This window comes from Protopterus annectens, chromosome 2.part1, assembly GCF_019279795.1.
Source record: "Protopterus annectens isolate FY-2018-M chromosome 2.part1, PAN1.0, whole genome shotgun sequence".
In the NCBI taxonomy this organism is placed as follows: domain Eukaryota; kingdom Metazoa; phylum Chordata; order Ceratodontiformes; family Protopteridae; genus Protopterus; species Protopterus annectens.
The window spans coordinates 1,272,210,909-1,272,223,751 of NC_056729.1; positions in this window are offsets into that span (position 1 = coordinate 1,272,210,909).

Here is a 12,843-nt window from a genome sequence, read left to right on the forward strand (position 1 = left end):
TAATTTTATTGTTAAAATGTATAATTTTATGGAGCCTTTCTCCCTGGACCTCCTGTGAAAATTGGACATGTACAGACAATCCTGATATTAAGTATAAATAAAATAAAATAAATAATAAATATAAAATGTAAGAAATAGCTATAGGTAGAAGAGGGGGAATAAGGAGTAAAAATCCTAGGAGGCAAAGAGATTTTACAGGGGAGAAGTGAGATTGTGGATTGTGGGTCTGAAGTTGTAGTTTAGGCTGATTCGATGTGTAGCACACCTCTCAACCTCATAGCACAAAAAATCTGAACAATGCCTAACATAGTGGGGGTGGAAACAAAAGCCCAAAAATAGGGACAGGTTTTAAATACTGCTCTTATGAACTTAGAACGTTGATAGAATAACAGGATTTGTGTTAGTATGCATTTTCTGAAGGATATAAAGTCTGAAGCTCAATTGTATGTCATTATTTACTGACTTCAATCTCAGTGATTTGACATAAAACCACAAATGTTATGAGAAACAGACAAAAAATATTATGCAAAAATTTGGATAGTTGAGAGGTATGAATTGTGTAGCTACATATGTGCTGGTGCACTGAAATGATTATTGTCAGTACTATTTATCCTGGATCTGAGAATCTGACAAAACTATTTACTCCAAATTTACCATTCCATAAAGGCTGAAACTCTGCTGACATCCCCAACCACAGACCAATTGCCATTCTATCTACCCAATCCAAGGTGCTATTAAAATATATTCAAACCCAACTTCTCAAACTCATCACTAACAACAACCTACTATCCCTCGTATGACATGCTTTCTGGCCACATCATAGTACTACTACAGCCTTCTTAGTTTCATTGCCAAAATAACCCAGAAGAGTAATAAAGGCAACCTGACAGCTGTAATATTCAATCTGTCAAAAGCATTTGTCACAGTCTCTCATACTATGTTGATTGGAAAACTTCTTTTACTGAGACAGAATACATCAGCACTCTCCTGTTTCAGATGCTACCTGCCCAATAGATTACAGGCTGTAAATTGCCAAAATACTGTGTCTTCCTTTCTGTCTCTCTCAGTAGGCATACCACAATGATCAGTTGTCAGACCCCTATTCTTTAACCTATTCAATAAGGATTTATGCACAGTCAGTAAACATACCACCTTTGTGCAGTGTGCAGATGACCCATTTACACTGCTAGAAGTTTCAATTAACTTCAAAAGCTAACTCAGGAATCTCTCATTTTTCTGAAGAGTGTGTCTTCAACTCCCAGTTGTTCCTGAATCTTCAAAAATCTAAAGTAATACTATTTACCCCCAGACATCTCTCTAACCAGAACACTATCTTCACCCACCCTAACCTTCTCAAAGAGCACACAAATATAACTAGTATCCAGTACTAAGCTATTAGGAATCAGTACTGATGAGCAACTAAAATCTGACTGCTACATAAAAGAAGCAGTTAATAATTTCCATCACAAGGTAGGTGCATCTTGCAAACTCTGCAAGAAGATACTTTGCTTAAACTTTTCTGCTTCCTGCACTCATCTGTGCTGCTCCAGTATTAATTATCCTACAAGCCTAATAGCCCAACCTCCTAATAAAGTCATAGAAATTGCCACCAACAAACCTTATAAAGCATACCACTGCCTCGCTCTGGAAAAAAAATCATGGCTAGAAATAAGTCACTTTTTACAATTCTCAGAGTTACTAACCATGCAGCCTCATCTACAAACCTGACCAATGCCCAGTCCTAAGCAACATTCTTTAATGTTACTCCCCAAATAGCCAGCTCACTCCAATAACAAACTACTTCACCACATAACCCCATCTAATACTTCAGATGATGACCCTCTGTACTACTACGTATGAAGACTATCAAACTTCTTGCAGCTAACATTTTAAAATTAAATACACAAGATAATCCTGAAAGACAAATGAACCATAGTACCACTTAGAAACATTAAGGCTAGAGACATGGATATCACCACATTCCTTGATCCAAAATGTTTTATTCCAAAAACTGAATGAGCACTTTTGTTTTTCTTAATAAAAAAAACTTCATCAGACAAAATATGTAAAAACCCTGGCACTTTTTATACAAGCTTTAATTTCAAGTAACAGATTAATGTATCACATGACTGCCAAGCCCCCACTGAATCTAAACACACTAAAAGATATATATTGCATATTATAATTTCTAACAGTGTATGTATTCAACAAAGGTAGCAGTTTACTTATATGTTAAAAACAATATAGGTTAAAATAATTGATAAAAAATCATATTACAACATGCATAACTTTTATCTTTCAAAATTCAACAAACAGGCTATAGAAATCTATTTGTTTAACCATGGCCAGTTATTTTTATTTAGTCGTAACTGATAGTAAAGTTCATGTCTCCCCAGAATTAAAGTCCGTGGTCCACCCCTTTCTTTAGCAGAAACTTGTTCCAAAACACTAAATCTAAAGTCATGACTTGGGTTATCTTGTACATGTTTGTAGAGAGCATTAGTCTGTGTTTTAGTTCTTATTTCATATAAGCGCTCATAAATTCTGTCTTTTAATTTTCTTTCAGTTTTTCTAGTATAGAAGCACCGGTATGACATACATAGTGCACAATAAACCAACCTATTGGAATTGCAGTTACATTTTTTTTTTTGTCAGCTTAACCACACAACTGTTCAATATTAACTGATCACAAACAAGAATGTGTTTACAATAAGCACAGCATCCACATTTTTCATACCACTGTTTTCTTTTCTTGTATAAAATGTGGCATAGTTTTTAAACATTTTAACTAATGAAGTTTTGCATTAAAAAATGAAAGAGATCAGTCAGTTTTTGGAATAACACATTTTGTTATCAAGGAATGTGGTGATATCTGAGCCTCTAGACAATGTTTCTACATGGTACCAAAAAAAATACTTGTTCCACAATGGGTTAACCCTACATTGTCTTCATCATTCTAGACAGCTTTTCCTTCCTCTTCTCTCCTCACTTACTTTATATTTTAGAAAACAATTAAATGTAACTTATGGCAAGCTTTCTTCCATTCTATTTCTCTTTTCCCTTTCTCTGCTCTTGCTGCTTTTCCCTCATCTCCAGCTCTACTATATTTCTGTCTGTTCTGTCATGAATCTACCCTACTCTTCTATCCCTCCTTTCTGTTTACCAAATCCACTTAGTCTGTCTCTATTAGACCTACACTCTTCTCTCCTTACCTATCTAGCTATTACCAGGCTATCTGGCTATTACTTAAGAACTCCTTTCGACAACATGAACTCCAATTTATGCTCTGTATTACATTGCAAATATTTCCCTATGGTGCTCAGATTGTGCTATACAACTCTGTATGAATGTGACATAATATTTATGTACCAAGAATCTGATTTGCATAAGAGATTGTGAAAAAAAATATCATTGCAATTGTAAATCTGTTGGATTATCTCATGAGTTTTCTACTGCTTCTTAATAAGCTTTCTCATTATTATATTAACCTGTGACTGTAAAGTGGTGACCGGGTAAAGTGTAGTTAGGCAGCATAGGATGGTGGCTTGTAGGATGACGTTGGTGAGCAAGAAGAGGAGGAGGAGGAGTGTAAGGGCTGCACCAAGGATCAAATGGTGGAAATTGAAAAAAGGGTAATTGTGAGGTGGAGTTCAGGGAAGAGTTAAGACAGGCACTGGGTGGCAGTGAAGAGTTACCAAATAGCTGGATAACTACAGCAGAGCTAGTAAGGGAGACTGCTAGAAATGTGCTTGGGATGACATCTGGACAGAGGAAGGATGACAAGGAGACATGGTGGTGGAATGAGGAAGTACAGGAGAGTATACAGAGAAAGAGGTTGTCAAAGAAGTGGGATTGTCAGAGAGATGAAGAAAGTAGACAGGAGTATAAGGAGATGAGGTGCATGGCAAAGAGAGAGGTGGCAAAGGCTAAAGATAAGGCATATGAAGAGTTGTATGAAAGGCTGGACACTAAGGAGGGAGAAAACGACCTGTACTGATTGGCTAGACAGAGGGACCAAGCTAGGAAAGATGTGCATCAGGTAAAGGTGATAAAGGATAATGAGGGAAACATACTCACAAGTGAGGAGAGTGTGTTGAGCAGATGGAAAAAGTACTTTTGAGGGGTTGATGAATGAAGAGAATGAGAGGGAGAGAAGGTTGGATGATGTGGGGATAGTGAATCATGAAGTGCAATGGATTAGCAAGGAGGAAGTAAGGATAGCTATGAAGAGGATGAAGAATGGAAAGGCTGTTGGTCCAGATGACATACCTGTGGAAGCATAGAGGTGTTTAGGTGAAATGGCAGTAGAGTTTCTAACCAGATTGCTTAATGAAATCTTGGAAAGTGAGGGGATGCCTGAGGAGTGGAGAAAAAGTGTTTTGGTACCAATTTTTAAGTATAAGGGTGATGTGCAGAGCTGCAGTAACTACAGAGGGATTAAACTGATCAGTCACAGCATGAAGTTATGGGAAAGAGTAGTGGAAGCTAGGTTAAGAAGGGACGTGATGATTAGTGATCAGCAGTACGGTTTCATGCCAGGTAAGAGCACTACAGATGCGATGTTTGCTCTGAGAGTCTTGATGGAGAAGTACAGAGAAGGTCAGAAGGAGTTGCATTGTGTTTTTGCAGACTTAGAGAAAGCATATAACAGGGTGCCTAGAGAAGAGTTGTGGTATTGTATGTGGAATTCGGGAGAGTCAGAGAAGTACGTAAGAGTGGTACAGGATATGTACGAGGGTAGTGTGACAGCTGTGAGGTCTGCGGTGGGAGTGACAGATGTATTTAAGGTGGAGGTGGGATTACATCAAGGATCAGCTCTGAGACCTTTCTTATTTGCAATGGAGATGGACAGGTTGACAGCCGAGATCAGACAGGAGTCCCCGTGGACTATGATGTTTGCAGATGACATTGTGATCTGTAGTGAGAGTAGGGAACAGGTGAAGGAGACCCTGGAGAGATGGAGATATGCTCTAGAGAGAAGAGGAATGAAGGTCAGCAGGACTAAGACAGAATATATGTGTGTGAATGAGAGGGAGCATAGAGGAAAGAGGATGCAAGGAGTAGAGGTGGCGAAGGTGGATGAGTTTAAATATTTGGGATCAATAGTTCAAAGTGGAAGAGAGGTGAAGAAGAGAGTACAGGCAGGATGGATTGGATGGAGAAGAGTGTCAGGAGTGATTTGTGACAGTCAAGTACCAGTAAGAGTGAAAGGGAAGGTCTACAAGAGGGTAGTGAGACCAGCTATGTTATATGGGTTGGAGACAGTGGCATTGATAAAAAGGCAGGAGTTAGATCTGGATGTGGCAGAGTTAAAGATGTTAAGATTTGTACTGGGTGTGATGAGGGTAGACAGGATTATAAATAAGTACATTAGAGGGTCAGCCCAGGTTGGAAGGTTTGGAGACAAAGCCAGAGAGGCAAGATTACATTGATTTGGACATGTGCTGAGGAGGGATGTTGAGTATATTGGGAAAAAGATGCTAAGGATGAAGCTACCAGGTAACGGGAAAAGAGGAAGGCCTAAGATAAGGTTTATGGATGTGGTGAGAGAGGACATGCAGGTGGTTGGTGAGACAGAGCAAGATGCAGGGGACATGAAGAAATGGAAAAAGATGATCTGCTGTGGCGACCTCAAACAGGAACAGCTGAAAGAAGATGATGATGATTATTATATCACCCTGCTAGGACATTTATTGTAACTATATGACTCTTTTTAGTACTTTGTCTTTTTTCATTTTTGTAGATCAATATGTATATGTATATATATATATATATATATATATATATATATATATATATATATATATCTAAGAAGCTATCTGAGGGCTTGCACTAGAATATAGATACTGAGCAAGTGTGAGCCTGACTGCCATTTTGTGGTTATCTGTTGAGATGTGAACATGTATGTATGTAAGCTCTGTTTGTTAACTAGTTTGTTTGAATTTAAATATACTGCTACCCATCCTGATGTATTTGCATATATTAAAGAATCTGAATGAAACCCCAAGTCTTCTTATTATTTCTAATTGAGACAAACAAGCGACATGGTATCAGAACTGGCATGTCTAAAGGACATGGTGACAGAAGTGGCATATCCAAAAGGTCATGGTATTGGAAATGACATAGCCAAAGGGCCTGAAGTCAGAACCAGCATACTAAAGGGACATGAAGTTTAAAATGGCTTGACAAAAATTATTTAAGGCACTTATCCAGATGTTGGTGAAATATACAGCAGTGGACCATCCCAAAACTGTACATACTTTGTAAAATAGTTCGGAAATGAATTTCAGATATTAAAACTTGCTAAGCACTATTTCTTATTCACATAATATGAAACAGGGCATACAGAACTTTCTAAATAAGTTTTGTATAACAAATATGTAAGATATTGATAAAAATATTTAAATTATTTTGGAAAATGAAATAAAGTCTGAATTGCATAAAATGAATAAAATAAAGGGAAACAACTGCATTTTTGCAAAGTATATGTATTTTCATATTAAGCAAAAATATCCGAGGTATCAGAAGTGTATAAAGTGTTTGCATGTTTGTGCACTGTTACAGTAAAGCTATTTCACAGAGTACAGCCATTACAGAGCATATTTCTCAAAATAAGGTGTTTCAAAGAGTTAATTGTGCATTTGAATGTTATTAGAAGCTCACAGCACAGTTTGTACATAATTACAAGGGCCATGTTTTCATTGTTTGTGTATACTTTGTGGGCATGGCAGATGGCTTTTGAAAACCCAGTGCACTTGTGTTTGACAGTAATATTGCTGAGAATTTTCATACAGGTTGCATTTTCTGATAAAGGTATCCGTACAAAGGCATTTATTCTACTTAATTTACCTGGATCACAAGTTATAGAAAGGGAACACTCATTTGTGTAGGCACTTGCTATCTACGCTGAAGTGGGGGAAAACCATCATATTGTTATACAGGCTGGGTCAAGGGAGTGCTTAAAACATAAATTTAGAGAAATGTGTAACCCCCAGACAAATGTTATAATGGAAAGGCACTTATTTTACACAAGGGATTAAAAGCCTGGTTTTGCAACGTATATGACCTAAGAAATAAAGCTAAAACATGCAGATCTGGTGATTTAAGTGTTGATAAAGGCCAGACTTGTGCGTGGTATAAAAGATGATACTGTGAGAAAGATTTTGCTTTGTGACAGTGATTTAACTTTGAATAAGGCCATTGAGATTTGTCAGATATACCAGCTCACAGAAAAGCACACAAATATGCTTACAGATGAGAACAACTCTAAAAGGCACAGTGATAAAGCTCATGTTGATACCATGCCATGGTTAAAAGAAACAGGCTCAAGCACATGGCAGCTCTAACACCAGCAGCACTCGCTGGTAAACCGCAGAACTTTCAAGCACATTCCAGACTTCGCACAGTCTCAGTGAAGCACATGAGTGAGTTAACACACTCAAAGCATGGACCCCCACCCACTTTTATTTTCAACTGCGGCAGTAATCATGAATCTAAAAGGGAAAAATGTTTAGCTTTCGATCAACAATGCCACATATGTAATAAATGGAATCACTTCAAAAGATTTTGTAAATCAAAAGGCCCACACTCTTTTATTAAAAGGGAACATTTTTAAGGAATGAGTTGATCAGTTGGACTGTGACAAGCCTACTCTTTATGCTGATGGCTTGTCATTAGTACTGTTCAGATAAATGGCAAACCTACAGAGCTCAAAGTTGACACAGGTTCCAAGTGCAATGTTATGTCTGCAGAAACATTTGCTAGAGTTTGTAAAGGTGAAAGGCTTGATTTAGCAAGGTGTGCAAAACGTGCTGCTTATGGAGGTGAAGAAATTCATACCGAAGGCTCAGTAGTGCTGTCATGTTACTTCCAGCAGTGTTGAAGAAGGTATGACTTATTATTTTATGTGGTCAAGAGGCATCTTTACTCAATATTAAGGATCAGAGACTTTTTGAAAATGGGACTGCTTTCATTTAACAAGGGAGTCCATCATGTTAGCTTGAAAGACCACTACTCTAATTTTTCCAAGCACATTTTTTCTACCTATGCTGATCTTTTTCAAGACAAACTAGGCAAACCTCCAGTTCTCTACTTCATGAAGTTAAACCCAGAGATCAGTTTGGTTATCAGACCAGCATATAAAGTTCCAATAGCCATGCAGGACAGAGTCAAAGCAAAGTTAGATAAAATGGTGCATTAAGGTGCATGCACACAGTTGAAGTCACAGTGTTGATGCCAAATGCCACAATTTTTTCTGTCTTAGATACAAAGAGTTCATTTTGGCAATTTCAGCTTGACAAGATATCCTCATTGCTCACTGTTTTCAGTACTCCTTTTGCATGATACAGATTTCTGAGAATGCCATTTGGGATAAATTCTGCAAGTGAAGTATTTCAACGTGCAATGGAGCTAATCTTTTCTGGGTATCCTTGTGCTATTATAGTAGAATACGTACTAGTAGTAGGTCATGATGAAGCTGAGAATGACAGAAACATCAGGAAAGTTCTAGAAAGCGCACATCAAGTGAATCTCAAGCTCAATGTACAGAAATGCAAATTCAGGCTACAAGAAGTTCCTTATGTTGGTCATGTATTCATGAGAGCAGGCCTACAACTAGACCCTTCAAAACAGACAGCCATTCTCGAGATGCCCGCTACAGACAATGCTTAAGCTCTGCAATGTTTTCTTGGCATGGTCAACTACCTAGGAAAGGTCATTCTAGACTTCAGAAAACTTTCAGCACCATTCAGAGAGCTGACACTCAAAGATGTATCCTGGTCTTGGTAAGAGCAACACCAAACAGCGTTTGATGTCCTGAAAATGAGAACTGCCAATCCGCCGACACTCAGATACTTTGATGTTCACAAGCCAGCGACACATTACTGTGATGCTTTGAAATTTGGACTTGGTGCAGTTATTCTACAAGTGTATGAACCTGTTGCCTATGCTTCCAGAACTCTTACCTAAACTGAACAGCAGCACACCCAGATTGAGAAAGAGCTTTTGGCAATTGTGTTTGCATGTTTGAAGTTCCATGATTATGTTTATGGTAGACCTATCCAGATCGAAACAGACCACCAACCATTAGTCACTATTCTGAGTAAGCCAATGCATTCAGCACTAGCCAGACTGGAACGCGTGATGTTGAGATTACAAAAGTACAATTTCAATCTTGTCTAAAAGAAAGGAAAACTTCTTTATCTTGCTGATACATTATCCAGATCACCCAGAAATACAACTGAACTGAATGACAATCAAGTTTCTCAATTGCTTGATGATTTTGAAGTCATGGAAGTGAGTAATTTTTTCTTCCACACATCTTGATGAGCTGAGAGATCACACATCCACAGATCCAATTTTATGACGGCTCAAGCATTTTATCAATCAAGAATGGCCATCAAAGCAATCTAGTTTGCTTCAAGAAGTGCAACCTTATTTTCCATACAGAGATGAGATTTTGTCCGACAAAGGTATCATTATGAAATGTCCAAAAGTAATTGTTCCAAAATCCTTGCAACCTGAGTACACTGCCATCTTGCATCATGGTCATCCAGGAACTGAATCTACCAAAAGAAGGGTGAGAGAGAGATAGTACGATAGTATTTTGGCCTTCTATGTCAGAAGACATTGAGAGACCCCTTTCTTCTTGTTCAGTATGTAATAGTACAAAGCTTCATCAACAAAAAGAACCACTTCAGCTTAACCAGATTCTGGAACTAACGGAAACCAATAAAAACAAGAAACGGATAGACTTAAATATTTTACTTAGCGCTTTCGGTAAAATATTTAAGTCTTTATCCGTTTCTTGTTTTTATTGGTTTCCGTTCGCTTTACAGTTTTAAAGGTTTTCTGTTGTCTCGTTCGTTTTGAGATTCTGGAACTACCTTGGTCGCCACTGATATTTTTATTTATTTATTTATTTCCAGTTTGATTACCGGGGAAGTCCGCTGGACCTAAATGTCCGTTTTCAGTGGAGGCCCGGGGAGAAAAGCTCCAAGATGCATAATACAATAAAGATGTGAAAAATGCAAAAGTATAAAAGATACATTATATAGAACAGTTTAAAAATATGTACATTCAATGTCACGCATAATCAACAAAATTCATTGTGGTTGATCTTAAGGGTTGTACTATACAGATTCATTTGAGTAAACACTCTTATGTTGTACACTTTTAAGGTAAATGATGAAACACTTTACATGCACTTGTTTAAAGTGAGATACTATTTACAATATTTACAAAGCTGGAATCGTGTGATAAGTAGCTATAGGAGTTGCAGAGGGCTTAGATCCACTCATTAGGAAAATAGCTATAGGAGTTATAGAGAGCTTAGGAACCTGGGAGAAAACCTCCTGGGGGCATATACTTAGATAGAATTAGGTAGGCTGAAGGCAAATACATTTCCATTTAGTGGACAGGTGTTTGAAAAGCTGGGTTTTGAAGATTTCTGAGTTTGATATAGTTCTTAGAGAGGAAGGGAGAGAATTCCATTTCCTGCCTTGTGAGAAAGAGAGGAGAAGTTGGCCAGCAGGATGTTTGGGTTTGTGGATAGAAACTAAGTTTTGTTGTTTAGATCTCAGAGTTCTGTTTGGGGTGTAAAGGGGAAGGATATTTGTTAAAGTTGGACATTTTGTTGGGTGAAATACAAGTCTGTGTGCACTGGTGAGTTGGAGGTAGTCAAGGTAGTTTCTGAGTTCTAGCCAATTCAGAGATTGTAGGGTAAAGGCAGTGATGGGTGGAATTTTTGGATTTGGTGGCAAATTTAGAGATTTTATTATAGCAGTTTTCTAGTTTGGAGGTGATAGAGGAGGACAGGTTAGTTAGAAGAGGGGCTCCGTATAATAAGTAAGGAAGAAGATAAGCAGTGGTCAGAGTATGCCAAGTAGAGTTGGAAAGAAAGCGATTATTCCTGTAAAGCATACCTAGCTTTTGGTGGGTTTTCTTTATATTTTGTTGAATATGGATATCAAACTTGAGGTGTTTGTCAATAGTAATGCCAAGTAGTTTAGCGGAAGGAACCACTTCTATAGGTGAGTTGGTTTGACTAAGGAATTTGAAAGCATTTTTTGTCACAGGAGTAAGTCTTTGTGGGATGAAATAATAGAATTTTTGATTTATTTGCACTGAAAGAGGTGGTTTTGGCACATCCAATTTTCAGTAGTTGAAAAAGCAGTTTGGGTTTTAGTCAGCAGTTCAGTGAGATTTGAAGCAGAGCAGACTTAAGGTTGAATCGTCTGCATATTAAATGATTTTGGCATCACGAAGAGCAGTGCAAAAGTTATTGATGAAGATGTTAAAAAGCAAAGGCCCAAGGATGGAACCCTGTGGTACGCCAGTTGGGGTAGGTAAGAAAGAAGAGGTGGAGTTCTTACATTTAACTGCCTGCGATCTGTCTGACAGGTAACTACAGAACCAGGATAAAGTGTTTGGTGAGAGATGTAGGTTTGAGAGATGATAGAGAAGGTGTTTGTGGGAAACAGTATCGAACACTTTAGACAGATCAAGCAAAACAGTAGAGACTAAGTGTCCTGAATCTCGGGCTTGATTGACCGTTTCTAGGAAAGAGAGTAGAGCAGTTATAGTGCTATGGCCTGGGTGAAAGCCATGCTGAGTAGGTGTAAGAAGATGGTTTTGGGTCAGGAAAGGCATAAGTTGGAGGTTAATGAACTTTTCTTGGATTTTGGATATTGGCGAGAGCAGTGCAAAAGGGTGGAAGTTTGAGATGCTGGTGTTTTTGCTTCCTTTGTGAAGAGGAAAAATATAAGCTGAGCACCAGAGTTTGGGGACATATGATTCCTTTATACATCTGTTAATAATGATACTGATTGGGAGAGCTATACTATCAGCAGCACATTTTAGGAAGGAGGAGGGAATATTGTCTGGAGAATTAGAGCAAGGTTTAAGTTTGGACAGTAGTCTTTTTATAAAGTTAGTGGAGACAGGTTTGAGCAAGAACATAAGGGGAAGGTTATTAGGGGAGTTAGATGGAGAAGAGACAGGGACAGGTAGATTGTTGTTGGGGAACGTCTTGGTCAGGTCAGAAATAGTTTCTATGAAAAATAAGTTAAATTCAGAGCCTAGTTTGAGGTCAGATTTACCTGGGTCAGGACAGGGGTTATTCTTGGAGCCTGGATTGAGAAGGGAGTTTATTGATTTCCAGAATTACTTGAGGTTTTTATTGTTATTGGACCGGAGCTTAATATGGTAGGATTTTTTTTGTTGTTAGTGATTAGCTGTTTTGCAAGGTTATGGAGTTGTTTGTATTGGAGCAAGGTATTGGTCAGTTTATTCTTTTGGTGAAGCTTCCATAATCCTTTCCTTTGAGGCATAATCTGTTTTGTGTCTTTGGATAGCCAAGGAGCTGTATTAGTTTTTATCCTTTTGTTTCTTAGTGGGGCTAAGGAGTTTAGAGTGTATAGGAAGACAGAGTTAAAGTAGTCTATAGCTTTCTCAAGAGGAAAGGTGTTTAGAATTTCCAGTTAATTTATTTGAAAGTATTTGAGAAATTTGTGGGGTTGAAGCTACTGAGGTTGCGAGTAAGAATGTATTGCTGCTGGTTTGGGGTGGAGCTAGTTGAACGATGAATGAAAGCTGGGAGGTGGTCACTTATGGTGTCAGGAACTGTGCCAGAGTTGGTTATTTTATTTGGATGGCAGACTAGGATCCAATCAATAGTGGATCCAGGGGGATTTGTTTTGTTGGGTCGGGTGATGGAGAGGATTATTTGAGTAAAGTTATAGATGTTAATGGCTAGGGAAGGAGAGGGACTATTGACTTTATTCCAGTCAACATTTACATCCACTAGAATGTAAGTTTCATAGTTATTTTCAGTTGAAGCCCATA